Source organism: Bicyclus anynana, chromosome 7 (assembly GCF_947172395.1).
Source record: "Bicyclus anynana chromosome 7, ilBicAnyn1.1, whole genome shotgun sequence".
Taxonomy (NCBI): domain Eukaryota; kingdom Metazoa; phylum Arthropoda; class Insecta; order Lepidoptera; family Nymphalidae; genus Bicyclus; species Bicyclus anynana.
The window spans coordinates 7,484,273-7,503,242 of NC_069089.1; the positions used below are offsets into that span (position 1 = coordinate 7,484,273).

General features: G+C 37.0%; 2 protein-coding genes across 6 annotated transcripts in view; both read right to left on the reverse strand.

Moving 5' to 3' along the window:
* Positions 1 to 9,490, reverse strand: part of LOC112043708 (transcription cofactor vestigial-like protein 4) — a 57,455-nt gene extending 47,965 nt beyond the window's left edge. The window contains exon 1 of the mRNA XM_024079231.2: positions 9,092 to 9,490. The gene's annotated coding sequence lies outside the window, so the exon portion shown is untranslated. The remainder of the gene's footprint in view (positions 1 to 9,091) is intronic.
* A 2,297-nt stretch (positions 9,491 to 11,787) lies between these two features.
* LOC112043704 (uncharacterized) overlaps positions 11,788 to 18,970 on the reverse strand; it is a 231,573-nt gene continuing 224,390 nt past the window's right edge. For all 5 annotated transcript variants that reach the window (XM_052882476.1, XM_052882475.1, XM_052882477.1 and 2 more), the window contains one exon: positions 11,788 to 18,579. The gene's annotated coding sequence lies outside the window, so the exon portion shown is untranslated. The remainder of the gene's footprint in view (positions 18,580 to 18,970) is intronic.

Genomic DNA, 18,970 nt, shown 5'->3' on the forward strand with positions numbered 1-18,970 from the left:
CAAACTATAGACTTCAGAGTAATCTTTTGTTATTAAATTGGGTTCCATTCACGGTAAAGGCTTAGTATCGGTACACGGTCATACGAAGCCGTATAGCGGAAGAGGAACTAGTTATTATGTATCGCATAAGGCGCTTTAATATTACTTATTGTTATGAGTATCATGACGTGAGTGTTTGTACATCTAAACTACAAAGCGACGGATGGAAAGACTGTGCGTGTGGGGAAGTGAGGTGCATCAGTCGTGGGTTTTTCTTTCATCGCTACACGCTCCTCGGACCGCACGGACCGTCGCGAGTGTTACGAACGAAGTTGCCAAGCTATAGTTCAGACTTTTATAAGAGTATTGAGTAGGACTGTCTGAGAAATTACCCGACAAAGCCGTTAATTTTTGCCCAATTGCCCAATTTTCCTTCCTTATTTTAAAGACAATGGAAGGAATGGGTACTATAGGTAGTTTAACGTGTGATGATGTAGTATAGATGTGTGTGTTTATATATTACATGTTTCTCTAGAAAATAAAAAATACTTAGCTAGTTTTACTATAGGATTAGGTATAGGTTATAGATGGCGTCATACTAAAAAAAGTGATAAAAGTTTTTAAGTAAAGATTAAGTAAAAATGAATATTCTGCGTAATTAATGCTATAAATAGAACGACTAATAGCTCAATCACACGTTCAATGCATGACGCGACAGACTTGATCAAGTCTGCACAATTAAATTTATGATTCAAGTAGGTATTATGCTGGTCAAGCAGATCAGTCTGCTTGACAAGCATACTTGTATTAAAAATTTAATACTATATCATCAATTGAAGGGGTTTCAAGTACCTACACTACAGATTTTGTCCGTGTCTGGTTCACTACACTAGAAAGCGTTAAGAGGTTATGGGCTTTCTTTAGTAGGGAAGGCTAGGGTTTTTTTTGTTAGGCAGCAATTATTTTCCAGCACAGTACCAGAGACAGTACGGTGTGTAAATGTAAAAATGTAAAAAATAAAAATATTCCACACTTTTTGCAATGGATACCCATTTTAAATTCAACCTTGATACAAATAAGATGCATTATGATGTCGATATGAACAACAACATTGGTTGACAACTGGTGGTACCATTATATGAATTGAATTCAGGGTTTTTATATGATCACTAAGCTGACCCGGCACCCAGTGGCGTAGCGAGTCTTGGAGGGGCCCCGTATCAAAATTAGTTGGGGGGCCCAATTAACGAAGGGTAAAGAATTCTCACAAAAGAAACAATATTTTAATGCTCGCTTAAAATAAGTAAATATGACACTTATTTAACCTTTTGGGCGCACATATAAACAAGGAATTATGTGAGATTGTGGATTAAATTTTACTAATTTTTCCTTTACACATAAGGGGCTCCGTAGTCCGGGGGGCCCGTATCATTGATACGGCTGATACGGCGGTAGGTCCTACTCTTTGATTATGTATACGTCTATATGGACAGTCTTCTTATTACTAGCGCGATAAAAATGGCCCCACCAAAGTAGCCTTGTGTGCGCAAGAGCTCTGTAGTACACTCGCGTCAACTACGTTAGTGTGCGTGTATAGGGTTACCATGTTATTTTTATTTGCCTAATGAAAAGGTATTTGTTTCTTTCCAGTTAGGTCAATTAGGTAAACGTATATATGTATAATCAAAGGTCCTACCATATTATTTCATATTAAAATGGGGAGTGTAAAGAGGGTATAAAAATTGTACTGCTATTTATAAGGGCCGACGCACACTACTGTTTATGTCAAAGGACATTTAACACTGGTACGTCGAAATAAAGTCATATAATCAACACCGCTAGCCCGCATTGGAACAGGATGGTGGGTCGATGTTCCAAATCCCCTATTCTACAAGGAGAGACGCTAAACTCTGTATGCATATGTACATATGTAATATGTACATCATTAGCAACCCATATTCGGCTTACTGTTGAGCACGAGTCTCTTCTCAGAAAGAGAGGGGTTGGCTGATAGTTCACCACGCTGGCGCTGGCTCAATGCGTATTGGCAGACTTCACACACGTAGAGAATTGAGAAAAATCCTTTCCTTCACCGTTTAAGACACGTGACATTTTATTTCCTAAAAAGTGAAAAGTTGGAGGTGCATGCCAAGGACCGGATTCGAATTTACGCCCTCTGTATGAAAGGCATTGGATCCACTGGGCTATCACGACTCCGAAGGTACGAAGACTTTGTAGTGAAACAATGAAAAAAGGTTGAAGGTGACTTTTAATCAGTAATCACCTTTCTTGAATTTAATATCGTGTATCGTTAAAAGTAATTAATTTTCGACTATATTTAAGCGCTAACAGTGTACGATAAGACATTTACAATAACAATCAGGGTCAATGACCCCTAATGTAAATAATAAATGACTTCAGTATACGATTTAGTAAAGCACCTAACTATAATCGTACCTACCTAAACCAGTTGCTGGAAAAGTCTTTCCATAGACTGATCATGTAAATCAATTTTCGAGTCCAGTCAAATAGGGATGATGACAGTTTTTTTAATTTTATATAAATTAAGAGTATGCTAATAGTAAAGCAATTTTGTAAAAGGAACAGGGTATCTGCGATCATTACTTTCGGAGCTACAGGGATTTAAAGGGTCAGATTTGCGGCGCTGCCGCGGATCCCTGAATAACGCCCCATACAAAATGGCACGAACTAATGATGTCGTAGGTAATGTAATGATCGTTAGATTTGTATGTGCGTTCAAACAAAATTACTTATATCTTTGTTATTTGTGCGTTTATGTTTATAGTTCATATAATAAAAAATGACACATTTAATGTAAAACAGCTAAAACTGTATGATTTTTCATCTAATTAGTATAAAAGATTTTTTATTGGATTTTGAAATTTTATAATCTCATTTATTTTGCAAATATCCAGACAATCTTTGCTCTTTATGTATAAATTAGTTAACATTGACCTTATTTACCCGAATGTATCATAGAAATCAATATAATCAAACCTAGTCATCATCCCCATTGTTGGAAGATAGTTATACAAGAGAGAGATACAACATCATAACCTACGAGTAATTATCTTAACAAAAAATTGCCTCCGAAACATTTTTAATTCAAAATATTTTTTTTAAAGGAACCACCCTAAATTAGCCTATAATCTGCAAGGAGCTGGAATGGCGAACCCGCACTGGAAAGCGCAGTGTTGATCGAGCAACCACTAGGTCGACGACGACATCAAGAGGGTACCAAGAAGCAGTGGCGAGCACAATGTGTATAACAAGGGCATGCATTATGCGAAGCAATTGAACAAAATGAGTAATTCCTTCTTCAATACAGGTCCCTAATAAATTTTAAGGGTACGCACTGTAATTTTGCATCTATGAAGTACATTGCAAACCAAGAGGGCGCCGCGATACGCATAATAACAAAAGCGATATCGTGAGTGTGGTTTGCCTAAACTGCAAAAAACGCGAGGTTGTTGAAAAAAGAAAAAGAACGTGAAAGAGGGTAGATCGATTCTGCCCCTAACAGCTGACTTCACTTCTCATCTCGCAACTTCAGTTCCGTCGTGACCACGATCCATCATGCAACTGGGTCGAAATATCGACATTAAAAATTTCGTCGTTTTATCGTGGTACCGTTTAAATAACATTCATAATGAACAACCACGAAATAAGTTTAAAATCATTACATTGCCAAGAAGCCGTTGGATGCTTGGGGCGGCGGCTCTAGACAGTGGTTGGATACCTTATTACAAGAGGTTTATGTACAAAAATGGACGTCCAAAAACTACGATGAAGATACCTAGGTACTTTGACACGATAATATAGATGAAGATCTGACATTGTGACACGAAAATATTCAGAATAATTTGTTGCACTTGCATGAGAGAAATCTCTGACGAAGTGTTGATTGTTCTGCTACTATCATTACGTTAAGGCTAATTAGAAAATGAGTGGCGAAATTACTACGACGTAGAGTAGTCATACGTAAGCAGCTTTGAATTCCATTGTTGGTCTGAAACGTTATGGTCTAAGAGAAACAGATGATTAAAGTCAATCATAGGTATTTTTAATTAATTGGGAACAGGTAATGAAATAAATAAACTAATAAGGAAAGAGATTTAATTGTATTTTATTATAATTTATATTAATATTTGTGACGTTACACGAAAAAAAATTTACGTTTTTTTTTCTTTACAAGTTAGCCCTTGACTGAAGGTAAGTGATGATGCAATCTCGTCGTCGTACCGGAACGCTAAATTGCTTGGCGGTACGTCTTTGCTGCAAGACTGTGGCTAGTTACCACCTTACCAGCCAGACCTGGACCAATTCAGAAAACTTCAATAGGCCCAGCCGGGGATCGAACCCAGGACCTCCGTCTTGTAAATCTACCGCGCATTCCACTGCGCCACGGAGGCCGTCAAAAATACAACGTATTTCTTACATTGATGTACTTACCTACATAATTATTCCATTTATGTGTTAATTTAACTCGATGGTTTTTAAGACATTTCTTTGGTCGCTCGAAGTCCATGTTTGGCTTTATACATAGATTATGATTATTAGGTACATAATTATTTAGTTGCGATCTTTTTTTTTAATCATCAGGTAGGTAATTAGGGCAATACAGATAATTAGAATTTATTATGCTACTTTCTGCTCGTGATAGCCCAGTGGATATGACCTCTGCCTCCGATTCCGGAGGGTGTGGGTTCGAATCTGGTCCGGGACATGCACCTCCAACTTTTCAGTTATGGGCATACCAGTGAATTTTCTTAATTCTCTGCGTGTGTGAAGTCTGCCAATCCGCATTAGGCCAGCGTTGTGGACTATCGGCCTAACCCCTCTCATTCTGAGAGGAGACTCGAGCTTATCAGTGAGCCGAATATGGGTTGATAATGATGCTACTTTAGTATTTAAGCCACCGTCACCTGAAAGTTCCAAAAGGAGAGCCGCATGGTGATCAAACCTTGACATTCCGTGCGGTAAAAATAATAATCTATTTTAACACGAACCGTAATGCACGGTAATTTAAACTTTATCACCTGATCAATAAAGTCTACGTTAAGTTGAATGGTTTTGTAGGACTGCCCGCATTTGGGGTGCGGTGCTTGTCTTTTACGACGGTTGCCACCCCTGCTGCGCGGCGCACGTGTCGCCGAGGGGTCGGGACTGGCAGATGTTCGAACTTCCAACTTTCACAGTTGTAAGGCTGCTCAAGATTACTGTATACCCGTGAATTGACGGTTGGTTGACTTCAATATACAACGCACTTTTTTCAATAATAAAGCAAATTGAATAAGTTTTATGTAGGTTTCTACCTACGGTAAGAAAATCATGTAATTTCGGTAGACATCATTAGCTAGGACGTAGGTACTGTGTGCTTACATTGTACTGCATAGCTGTTAATATTGTAAACGCAAAAGTTTGATTTTGTGCAAGTGCCTGCAGCGCACAGTGGAATGCACTTCATACATGCATTAAAGTGCATACCCCTAAGAGATGTTGTTCTTAATGCTTATCAAGGACAGATTTGCCCAAATTATTTACTTTTTCTTACTAGTGCATACCCTGATCGACAACCTTATGCACGCCACTGGCAGCGCGTTGGTCACGATGTGCATGACATCATGCAGACCACGACCAACACACATTAAGTTTTATCGGATGTCCTGCCGTTAGCGCTGCAGGCACGTGGACTTATTGGTGAGTGGCTAGCATTTCACGTAAAAACTACTGCATGTAAATACTTGGCTGAAATTTGGAATGGAGTTGGATTACCCTGGATTAACGACATATTACCCCTAAATCATCCACGGGTTTTAATCCATTCAGTTTGTATAAATTAAAACTTGTCTCTTAATCTATTGAAGTGCCAAATTATATCCAAATCGTTTTAACCAATCTGGAGTTATAAAAGATGCAAGTATAACTAGCATCTGTAACATTGAATATTATGTGTTTGTAGTGAAAAAGAGGTTTTACTGTGCACCACCTAGCTTTACTTACGTCACCAACCCACATTCGGCTCACTGCTGAGCACGAGTCTCCTTTCAGAATGAGAGGGGATAGGCCAATAGTCCACCACGCTGGCCCAATGCGGATTGGCAGACTTCACACACGCAGAGAATTAAGATAATTCTCTGGTATGCAGGTTTCCTCACGATGTTTTCCTTCACCGATTGAGACACGTGATATTTAATTTCTTAAAATGCACACAACTGAAAAGTTGGAGGTGTATGCCCCGGGCCGGATTCGAACCCACACCCTCCGGAATCGGAGGCAGAGGTCATATCCACTGGGCTATCACGGCTCTCAGCTTTACTTACATTTACTTAAACATTAAACTAAAACGAAACGAGGTAGAGGTCTACTTGTTAATTTATATGGGAAATACCTAAGACAGGTATTACATAGACATTACGTATTCAGTAAAGAATTTTGCCCCTACACTAAACATCCAAGGACTATATTCTTATTCGAATGGGTACAAACGTGTATTGGGAATATAATTTTGTATACTATGATACTTACTATCTATCATCATCATCATTATCAGCCGATGGACGTCCACTGCTGGACGTAGGCCTCTTGCATGGACTTCCAAGCACAAGGGTCTCAAGCCGCCGGCATCCAGCGGCTCCCTGCAACCAGCTTGATGTCTTCGGTCCTCCTAGATTATATGTATAGATAGTGCAATGCTATACATCTATACTTATAATAAATCTGTAAAGAGGTCAATTCTGTACATGAAATATATTTTCAAAATAACTATCAGGGGGTGATTAATGGTCGATACTTATGCCAAAAATGCAATCAGTAAAATTTTTGTCTGTCTGTCTGTATGTTCTTTATAGAAACAAAAACTACTCGACGGATTTTAACGAAACTTAGTACATAAGTACAGGTTATAGTATACTTTTCATCACGCTACGATCAATAGGAGCAGAGCAGTGAAGAGAAATGTTGGGAAAACGGGAGAAGTTACTCAATTATTTAAGCTTCCGTCGCGTGGTATGTTCGTTATAGAAACAAAAACTACTCGATTGATTTCAACAAAACTTGGTACAATTATTCTTCATACTCCTGGGCTGGTTATAGTGTACTTTTTATTACGCTACCATCAATAGGAGCAGAGAAGTGAAGGGAAATGTTGGGAAAACGGGAGAAGTTACTCCATTTTTTAAGCTTCCGTCGCCGTCGCATGGTCCCTACCATAGGGGTAGTAAGACAGGGGTAGGGTAGGGGTAAGGTAGGGGTAGGGTAGGGTAGGGGTAGGCGTAGTAGTAGGGTTTCACGCAGACGAAGTCGCGGACGTCCGCTAGTATAATATATTATGTGATTTTGTCTGTGGCGTCGTTACTCGTAAACAAAAGATGACTTTCTTCTATATCTATCTATCACTGCATACACTCCTACAGACTGTACGCGTCGCAAAGCGATGACGTCACGAGATTGTACTGCACCGTACAGTCTGCCCAAAGTCTGAAGCGATCAGTTCACTTGGGTCACATTGTGTAATCGGACGGAGTATTATCAGTTCTTATCACCGGGGAGGCGAATGTAACGAATATTTACCATAGTATGATACGCATTACATACGAGTACCACGCTTTACTAATAAGTTACTTTACTGGTACGTTTCTGATTTTAGTCTAACGCCATCCACACACGGTCAAGTAACTATACTGTCAACTCTGCAGCGCACTTATAGGCCGTACAGACTGCTTTAGTATTTGGAGAGGAAATATGGAGCTTAGACCCACCAAGCTGCTCTAATGGGCGGCAGGCTTAGGGTGTAATGTTCATTTTAACGATTACAATCTGCTAGGCTATTCTGTAACGATATTTTTATAACTCCTAAGTGCGAGTTTCGAATTCACCTCTGACTCGAACCCAGAACCTTGATATCCGAAGCCACGTAGGTAAACAACTGGGGTAGGTAGGTAATTGCCGAGATTCAATTAGTGGGTTCAATGGGGAGATCCGCAGCGAACTAAAGTCACTGACATAGATCAGCGAGTCGCGAAGCTGAAGTGGCAATGGGCAAGCCGAAGTTATACATAGTTCGAAGAGCTGGTGGACGTTGGGGTCCCAAGGTAAAGGAATGGCGACCCCGCACCGGAAAGCGCAGTGTTGGTCGACCTCCCACTAGGTAATTGCAGCGAGCCCCTGGATGCTGGTGCCTCGAGACTGTGGTGTTTGAAAGTCCATGCAAGAGGCTTATGTCCAGTAGTAGACGTCCACAATGATGAATGATGATGATGATGAATTATGTACCTACTTTGTGTGTGTGTTGAAATACGCTCAAGACAGTAGACCAGTGATTCCCAAAGTGGTCTATATCGACCCCTAGGGGTCTATGACAAAATGCAAGGAGTCTATGTCAGCAAAAAAAAATTTGGGGGCCTATAAAATGAGAGTCCACGATAGTGGATTTCAACACATAGGTACCTACCTATTTTTGCACATCATACTATCTTATAATGAATGTGTATAAAATTGTGTAACTTTTAGGATACAGAAAATCAATACGACTCAAAAAAGTTTGGGGAACTCTGCTCTAGACGTTAGTGTGTCGAGTTGCGAAACGAAGTCTCAAGTGTGACTTTACGCTAAAGGCGCATATCAGCCGCATTCCACGCTATTATGTTCGCGAGATTCCTCGCCGTGCTCACCGAATGCCCCGCTCCAACTAGCGGCAGATTTTTTGCGTGGCGCGTTCGTAAATCAAACCGGTAGGTACCTATGTACTTATTCGTACTTATTTTGATAGCTGCTTATTTGATGCTCACGATGCTGTATGTAATTGCGTTGCGTAGAATTCCTTATTTAAAAAAAATACGAATTCAAAAATGGAATGTTTACAATGGGTAGGTATTAGGTAGGTACGGAGCGAAAATACAATTTCAAAAATGGAATGTTTACAAGTGGGTAGGTAGTTACATATACGGTGCGCTTTACGCTATCATATGAAACGGAATATTAAAGTCATTTAATAATATTATAATATATCGTAAAGAAACCTGAAACAATACAATAAAGAATAGTGTGACTGTACAAGAATGTAACACGTTAATATTTAATAGCAACTTACGTTGTTTCCCACGTTGAAACTTGTAACAATGCGATACCAAAAGTTCCTTTTGCGTATAACACACTATAATAATAACTTAATTCTACACAAAACTGAGTTTATATACGTTTATATAGTTTATCAAAATAATATTTATCTTCAAAACTATGTTACAAAACCGGCGAAGAATAAAAATCAATATGAAACGATTCGCATAAACAACACGAGTTAACATACGCTGGAATTTCACGATTTATAACAATAACTTAACGACTTGAAGCTAAGAACTGAGTTTTAGCGCTTAACATCCATTTTCCTTTATAAAACAGTTGTAATATTTGTTATTATTTTATAAAATCCAACTACCGCGCCACGACTCTGTTGACGAAATAGTCGCGTTTGACATTTGAGCCGAGCCCACTGCGATTGGAATGCGAGGAATGTCAAATATTTTCAGTGCTGCCATCTGTGTGAAGGAATCTCAACTATAAAAAGGCGGAGCGTTCGAGCGCTTATCGAATACGTTATTTAGATTAGGACATCCAGTTCGGAGCGATTTTACTACAATTGCGATAGTTGCAATTTTTGTTTTAATGTACATGTAAGTAATAAAGATGAAATTATCCAAATTATTTGTAGATTTCGGCTAAAAAGTATGAGAAAGTGCGGCAGCATGTTCGCAACTATTGGAATGCGGCCAGGTTAGTGCCGCCGCCGCCGTTTAGAGACTTCGCTGGCGCAGCGCAGGCGTGATGGCAGGCCGAACAGGGTTATCGACACACGAGGCGAAAAGTAGGGTCGCCATTCGGCGTGTCTGCTCACTGCTGCCTGCTGCGATGTTCATGTACCGTGGCGTAACTGGCGGCCAATGTCTCGCTTCGTTTCTTTAGATAAAAAGTTCAATTTTATACCTGCTTAGTAGGTAGTTAATAAGAGTCCATTCATAGAAATATTTTTTGTACAGCCGCACTGAGTATTCTCACCTTTGTTTTTTAATTGTACTATGAAGTTTTTATTTATGTTTTACAATACCGCCATCTATGAACTGGACTTAGAACTAAGACGCCGGGTAATCTGCTGGCTTTTTGTGACAGTTTCAGTTATATAGATAAGGAAATAGATGTCACTATTGACTTTGATTAGATTGAATCAAAAAATCTTGTTCTTAACTAACTTGTCTTATCTTGTCTTGCGCAGTGGATTTACAAGACGGAGGTCCTGGGTTCGATCCCCGGCTGGGCCAATTGAGGTTTTCTTAATCGGCCCAGGTCTGGCTATGGGAGGCTATGGCCGTGGCTAGTTACCACCCTACCGGCAAAGACGTACCGCCAAGCGATTTAGCGTTCCGGTACGATGCCTTGTAGAAACCGAAAGGGGTGTGGATTTTCATCCCCCTCCTAACAAGTTAGCCCGCTTCCATCTTAGGTTACATCATCACTTACCATCAGGTGAGGTTGTAGTCAAGGGCTAACTTGTAAAGTATAAAAAAAGGTACCGTCTACCTAGCCTATGTTCTGCTCAAACAAATAATTTATCTGATATCTCTATAAAGGTTCTTCCGCAGAAGAATCAAAGTCACCGACATAGCTCAGCGAGTTGCGAAGCTCGAAGCACATAGTTCGAAGAGCCGATGGAAGTTGGGGTCCCAAATTGTTGAAATGGCGACCCCGCACTGGAAAGGTTGGTTGACCCCCCATCAGGTGAACTGACGACAATAAGCGAGTCGCGAGGATTCGCTGGATGCAGGCGCCTCAGTATATCAGTATCGTGATGTTTGGAAGTCCCTACAAAATGCCCATGTCCTGCAGTGGACGTCCATCGACTGACGTGATGATGATGATGATGATTATGATGAGTCCTTACATTCATTAACATCTGACAGATTCAATACCGTCTTTACCATAAGGGCACACGGGGCCCGTGCTCAGGGCATCCATTCTCAGGCGGCCCTGAAGGATTGAAAATATCAATATCCTTCAAAATATTGACTTTAAGAAAGATTTTACCTTACAAAAGATTTTGCTCAACAGAAATCAAAAAAGAAACCATTATCGTAATTGTAACCAAAAAACCAGCAGAAAGAAAGAAGATCATTACTCTCTAGAATCATTACTAATATATCATAATGTACTTATTATAACTAGCGGCTATTAAAATCAAATTCAGCGGTATATCCGTGAAAAGGTATGTAGGTACCTGCCTAACTGACTATCAGACCGACAGTACTTTGTATCTAAAATACTACGTAGTTTAGATTTTTTTGTCTCTCATTTCTTTATCTGCCCTGTTTCTTTTATTTAACAATGTTAATATAAAAATAAAATAAAACACACTATTAAAAATTTATAAAAAAAATAAACCCATCGCTGCGGGACATTTGAGTACCCAAGTAACCGGCGCGCGGTCAGGGCTCCAGATTTAGGAACCTCCTCACAATACGCGCCGTCTCAAGAATCACTGCCTTCTGTATCCGACTCTTGATCCAACAGTTAAGCGAAAGCTTCTTAAGGTGTTGGTCGTAGCTTTTCGCTACAAGACCATTGACTGAAACAACTACCTATCGGAACAATAATATGTAGTTATCCTAACATTTAACATGGCAGTTAATCTCGTGAGCAAGGTCCAAGTAATTACTATTATTAATATTCTTCGATATTACTTATCGTAATATTTAAAAATGTTTATAATATTCTACGTTACAATAAAATTCAATAAAATACATAATAGTGACACTTTATTTATTTACTTCTAACACAAATGTTTACATCGTTAAACAAAAAATGCAATACAAACGCAAATAAGCGACGAATATTGATTAAGGGTGCATTCAAACTAACCGAAGTTGCACGGCTACAAATATTATGGTCATTTATATGAAACATTATCTAAAAATTTACCAATCTTTTTCAGCGTCAAAATGTTTGCAGCCGCGTTTTGGATGCACCATTAGTATAATAACACAATATTATTACATTATTTTAATCTATAACTAAAGTTAGTGTAATATAATAAAGTATATTTTTATACATAATAGTCTCATTTTTGTGATCATAATAACATTTCATGTGCGGTCTTCGACCAACTATGGATAGATATTTAATTTTACATTGGTACTGTTATGAAATAGTTAAAATATTTCGTTATAGTTACAACATAGATAGATAAATAAGCTTATAGAAGATGCACTACATTATCAATCAGAAAAGTATAGGTTTTAAAAACAATTTATAGGTATACTTAAATAAAAAATTAGAGATTCAGTACAACCATACTGAGGATCAGCTGTATTTGCGTAATTAAGTTTTTAACAAAGGCGCTATATAATTTATTTGTTTTTTGGAAAAATATTTTTATATTCAACACAATTTACGTTAAAAACAACTTATTTGTCATTTTTAATTATTGAATCTGATCTCTAATTAGTTAATTGATAATATTCTATTATGATTGGTCTCTTCAGGTCAAACCATATAAATTATTTTTTTGTATTCTAAATCATAAGGATCTTTATGCTAAAATAAAATTACATTTTCAATATATTCCTTACATTGTTATAGAAGGTTGTTATAAAAGAGCTCCTATTGACATGAAAAGCTTACTAATTTATCTAGCTAGCAGCGGCGAAGAGATCATACAGGCCGAATTCCGTCGGGTTACCATTTAAAATTGCGTACATAATCATTATTGTAATGAATATAATATAATATGTATGGATGTATAAGAAACCGCAGTTTGTATCAAGCGGTATGAGTTCCTTTTCTTTAGGACGGCTAACTGTCATTAAAATTTCATCCTTCGCCACTGCTAGGTAAATATATTTTTCGTGAATTTAGCTTTCTTTTATATTTTTTCAGTAAGTATATCTGTTTTGTTTAGTCTTACTGAAACATGTTCTTAATGATGCTCTTAGCGTGATGACAATAACTCCGCTCCACGAAAGAAGTCCCGAGGCTAAAACCTGAACTAAAATTGACAGCGCCTTACACCAACGACAATAAGGCCATTACCAAATTAAAATGGGCGTCATTAAGACATTAGCGCCGTGGGACTTGTTTCGTGGCGCGGAGTATACTCTGCTGATGGGTTTTATTTGCCACCGCAATATTATACTTGCTTTGATAGTTTTAAATACGTAATTTTAATTTGGATTAAGTACATGTATAATATTAAAATATAGCTTTAAATTTTATAAGTATAAATAGGTAAGTAGGTAACACTAAATATCTCACTAGGGAATCATGGGCGTTCTGCCTAAATCTAAGTAAAACTATATTTAAGTTATGATAAACAATAAATAAATTTATATTTGGTTCTTTGTAATAAAATACAATCCCAATAATAACATTGCTTTCTCTTTACACGATTATATAAAATATCTCAGTTAATACCTACTTGTTAAGTATAATTCTATGTTAAGCAGTGCTCACATAAAAATACTGTAATTTCCTGTACTTTGGTAGGTTTATTATTGATATTATGATTTTGGTTATTTTCAACATACGTACATAGCAAGTAAATAATAAAACCACATTTAATTTATTATTTATTTATGAATGAAGCTAAAAATGAACAAAATTAAGCCCATAAAGTTTTTAACTTGACGCGTCTTAAACCTATAAACACATATATGAGTGCATTTTTGTTGATGTGTTAATACTATTTAACTAAATTATTATCATACTGACTAGTGGTTTATAAATACATACTTACTCCTTTCGAGGAAAAGAATAGTCTAACGAAATTTCTTTAAAAAAACCACATCTTTTTACGATACTAATTAACTTCTTTCTATCCTATCTACTTTCATTAATATTTAAGTGTTAATTATATATTCTCTTATATTAAATGTTACATTTAGTACTGATACATATAAAGAAGACTCCAAGATAATGACAGTGGGCCACCGACTTTTGCCACGTAACATTTATATCGCTTAGAAATAGCGATGCACGTGGATTACCAGTACAGAAGACATGGTAGTCATGGTACGTTACTGTCCTTAGAAAATATTTATTTATCCACCCTTTACAGATTATTAATGCTAGCCATTAAGTCTGAATCTTAGCATTGGTAATAACCGAGACAATTATTATCGCCATTAGCTAACAACATTACCTGGCGTTTCAGATGTGTTTCAAACAAAGCCGAATTGAATTAAATGATTTTTTTACTTTGACTTTGACTTTTAAGAATATTGTGACTTGAACCAGTGACCCGGCTTTTTATCTATCTATCTCGTAAAGTCTCCTTTATAGGTATACTCGTAATATATTTTGTAATTATAATTTATAGGTACTTAAACTTCAAGGGGACGGTTCAAACGTGTTAAAGAAAATATGGTAAATATTTTGTAAATCCTTTTAAAGGTCGCACGTAAGGAACAATGCAGGAATCGCAATTTTATGACTATTTTGCTAAATTTCCACGTCATCTACAATATAGATTCTTAAAATTAAATGGATAACAAAAAATAACTAAAATACAAATATCTATCACTGCTGGTTTAAGAATTATATCTAATTTTTTTTTGGTATAATTAACAACATAAAAACATAACTTTTACTATTTGTTTATCAATAATAAATATCTAAGATTTTAAACAACGATCTGCTAAACATTTATAATTTGCTTATTTGATACTTAACTACTTTTACACCTTAAGCTAAAAACTCATGAGAAAAAAAACAAACAGGAAAGCATAAAAATCCTGAAAATATAATAACGCTTAACTAAGCAATTTAATTTTAAAACCAACCTAAAATGTGAAAGATTAAGTATTAATCACAATTTGGCTTGAAAATCATTAATATTAATGGCTCCGCTTAATTATTCACTATAGCACCAACAAAATGGCTACGTGACATATTAGCTTATACCTTTATTTTAATTTTCAATTCTTTCGGTCATCCGTCTATTATAACAGAAAATGCAATTAAATACATAATGTGTCAAATATTATTGGAATGCAAAACATTTTAATACTAATAATTGCAGAGGTCGTTTAATGACACCCGATATTATTTTATTTATATAATTTCTGCTTGTACTATTTTGATAAATTTAATATTTGTATTGTAAATATATATTTACAAAAGTAAAGAAATAATAATATTTCATATGAAATCAAAGTAATAAAGCTTTATTTAAACTTAATTAATATAAATACACTTTTCTTAAATATACCTAAATAGTAGGTAAATACAAATATAATATTAAGTATTATAATTTAATAATAGTAATAATAAGTATTACGGCAAGGAGTTTGTTTGTATAATATTATAATATTTTATATTTATGGTATACTTGTATTTGTAAATGATATGTCGCTATGTATTGTATATAATTACGCAATAATAAAGAAAAAATTCTAAAATAACCCTAATTATGGAAGGATTTTTTAATTATATATAAATATAGGCCGTAAGAAATATAAAATTTTTCAAAACAGTAGGTAAAATAGCGCAGGGGTTATATTAGAGGTAGGACATCAAAAACTCATTAATTAATACATATTCAAGGTATCCTTAATTATACCATAGAAGCGTAAAGCAAAGAACACCATAGCAACACGTCTACATAAGCCCTAGGGCCATATATATAAACATAGGGCTCTTTAAGTCGGTAGCGACTCCATAATATTTCGACATTACGAAGCCTGAGGGAGATTCTACGCGTATCGCAGGTTTGTTTCGTACAGCAATTTTGGGCGTGTTCAACCATTTCATTCACTCAATTCGTACCATTTACTGAGGTAACATTACCTCAGCGTACGAAATGTCAGAACATGATGGAATAGCTACGGATTTAAGAGCTTGTGGTAATACCCCTGACCACGCTTATATTAGGCTTATTCAAATAACATTTCAGCTGAACGAAGGTCTGGGTGAGGTAAAGTAATTTCAATAATTCCACAACTAATGGTCCGGATTCACAACTGTAAGATCTACGGTTTGATCCCCGCCAGTTGGACTACCCACTCCTAGCACAAGCTTTTTCCTTAAAGGGAGGAGGATTTACTCATGTTTAATAGGGGAAAGGGGATATTTAAAAGAGTTGGCTAATCTTTTTTTTTTTAGTAATTTTGATGTCTCGACGTGTTGTATTATAGTATGCGCATTATCATCTGAGTCGTCCGGTCATAAAAGTCAAAAAAGATAGGAATGTGCAGCGCGCCTACCTGCGCACCCTAATTATCGATAAACGGCTACCTGCGCACGTGCTAATGATGAGTCAATAATGATTTGGACGATTCTGATTGGTCGGTTTCTAATGTAATTGCATTGCGTATTTTTTTTGCTATAAATGTGTTTACTGCAATTAAATAAATACATTCATGTGTTACTCGTTGCGCACTATGGATACTAATATATAATAAATTTGGCAGAAGACGAAGATTCTGATGATGAAGACTCAGATGAAGATTAATTTTATTTAGTTAATAATTATGTAATATGAAATATGTATTATATTAAATCAAATATTGTTAATTTTTTTAATTTTGTGAACAAGATACGATAATAAACTTTACTTATCGATAATATGTCTTTCATTGTTACACCCTTCACTAGACGGCTCCATAAGACCCATAAGTGCAAGCGAGATAGATATAGAGAAATGATTTATGGCCCTAAGACTCAGTTGTTAATGCTATTAGTATAGTATCATTAATCATAAGAATTAGTTACATTTTACACAGTAGAAATTAATATATCAGCGACAGGCTATGAGGGCCGTTTGTGACGAACATGTATGTAGTTTTGAAAAATCGTTTGTGTTTCAAAAAACGTGAACCATTAGGACCACTGGTGTGTGAAAATCGTCGAAACTATTTTGTATGGCAGGCCAACGGTCTGTCTAACCCATCGCCTAAGAGTTTTCAAACTAAAAATTATGTGGACTTTATTTTCAGCTGTGATTAAGAGTTTGTCCTATTTATATAATAAATTGTACACACAACATAATTGTCGTCGAAAAAGCCTAGCGCACGGATAAAATAAGTATACACTATGGCTTCACAATTATAAGACTAAAATGGAGGGCTATTATTATTACCAGTAACGTTAGCAGTTGGTTAAAAAAATAGTATAATTTAGTAAATATCTTTAAAAAAGCACGTTTTATGAAACCGTATTTACTAAGAACTGTTTATACTCTTAACTGACATACACTGGACTATTTCAACATCGATAATACATATACTATATCACTAATTAGAAGATGTCACAACGGCCTTCATAACTTGATGTGACTATAGAATCAATTGATAACGAGTATGCTTGCCATGACTTCCCAATTATCTCAAAACTCTTTACATTGTGTGTAATATTTTCCATCTATTGCATTTAAAATATTTATAGTAGGTACATGTAATGGTAGATGTACCTACTCAAATAAGCTCATAAAGAAATTACTTCGAACTTAAACTAACGTCGGTCTATTCAATGATAAGAAACGGATAAACTTACGTGAAGTTTTTGAAATATAACCAACCAATATCAAGCGCACAAGTGATTCTGCGGTGTTCTAAATTAAGAGTTAATATCTACCTAGGTACTTGCATGTATTTGCAAGTAGGCAGCGCAAATAAAGCTTTTTATTCTGTAAAACATACACTAAAACAAGCGACCCCGCACAGGAAAACGCAATTTTGGTCGATTACCCTAGTGGGTAAGGTCAGAAGGTTTACACTATACGATGAAATTCAGAAGCCGATCACCCGACGACACCGGCGTCGATCGAAATAATCGTAATGCGGTACGTGCGAGGTCATTTGCAGGGATCTGCTCAAAATAGGCCCCGTCTCGCCGCCACCACCACATACATTCTACACAGGCCTCGTATAATGTACAAGTAGGTATAACTTAAATTAAACATAGCAAAAAAGTCTAAGGAAACAATTGCCTAACGAGGTTCAGAGGTCGATCGCCCGACGACACCGTACCGGTCATTTGCGGGGGTCTGGTAGAAAACGAGCCCCCGGTTCGCCTGCAGGTCGTCCTTCTCACGCCTAAGGGTCTTAGCCACCACCACATGCCTTCTACTGAGACCTTGTATAATGTGACCAGTATATGTTCCAAAAAAATCAAGTAAGTTTAACCATTTGTCTAATTCAGTAGGTATTCACTCAAAAAGACAACCATAATTAGACAGCAAAATGTCTAAAGAAAAAATTGCCTAACGAAGTTCAGAGGTCGATCACCCGACGACACCGGGCGTTGATCGTAATAGTAATCGTCTTGCGGTACGCGGGGGGTCATTTGCAGGGGTCTGGTAGAGGACGAGGCCCCGCACCGTCTGCAGGTCGTCCTTCTCACGCCTAAGGGTCTTCGCCACCACCACATGCCTTCTGCCGATGCCTCGTAGCTCGCTTTGTCCGATCGCCGCGTGTTAAACGTCTCGTAAGTCTCCGACCAGGTTGAAGCTTCGCTGTCGCTGGGCGTCACTGGCGCGCTGCGGGTTGGCTTCGGTTCGTAATACTTGCTGGTTTCCTCGGACAGTGAGCCACGTCTCTGGAAATTAGCGATCATACGTTTATTTCATTTACTTCTTTCACGTTTTTAAGTTGTTTACTAATCTGGTTCAATGTGCCAGGTGAAAATTTGCGCTGTATTCCTAATGTTTGCTTGGTACGTACAGCACACTGCTGAGCTGGGACGTTTTTAAAGGTTGTGCTGATAATGGCAAGTGTTTTGATGCTTAAACTATTTTGGCCTTGACTTACCCAAGTGATTGATACAATAATGGGCACACTTTTATAATAAATGTAATTTAGGGTTTAACCGTAACCGTAGGAACCCTTTTAGGTTCGTCATGTCCGTCTGTCCGCGGTTTAGCGCAGAGGCTATTACTACTAGAAAGCTGTAATTTTGCATTAGTATGAACATTAAAAATGTCAACAAA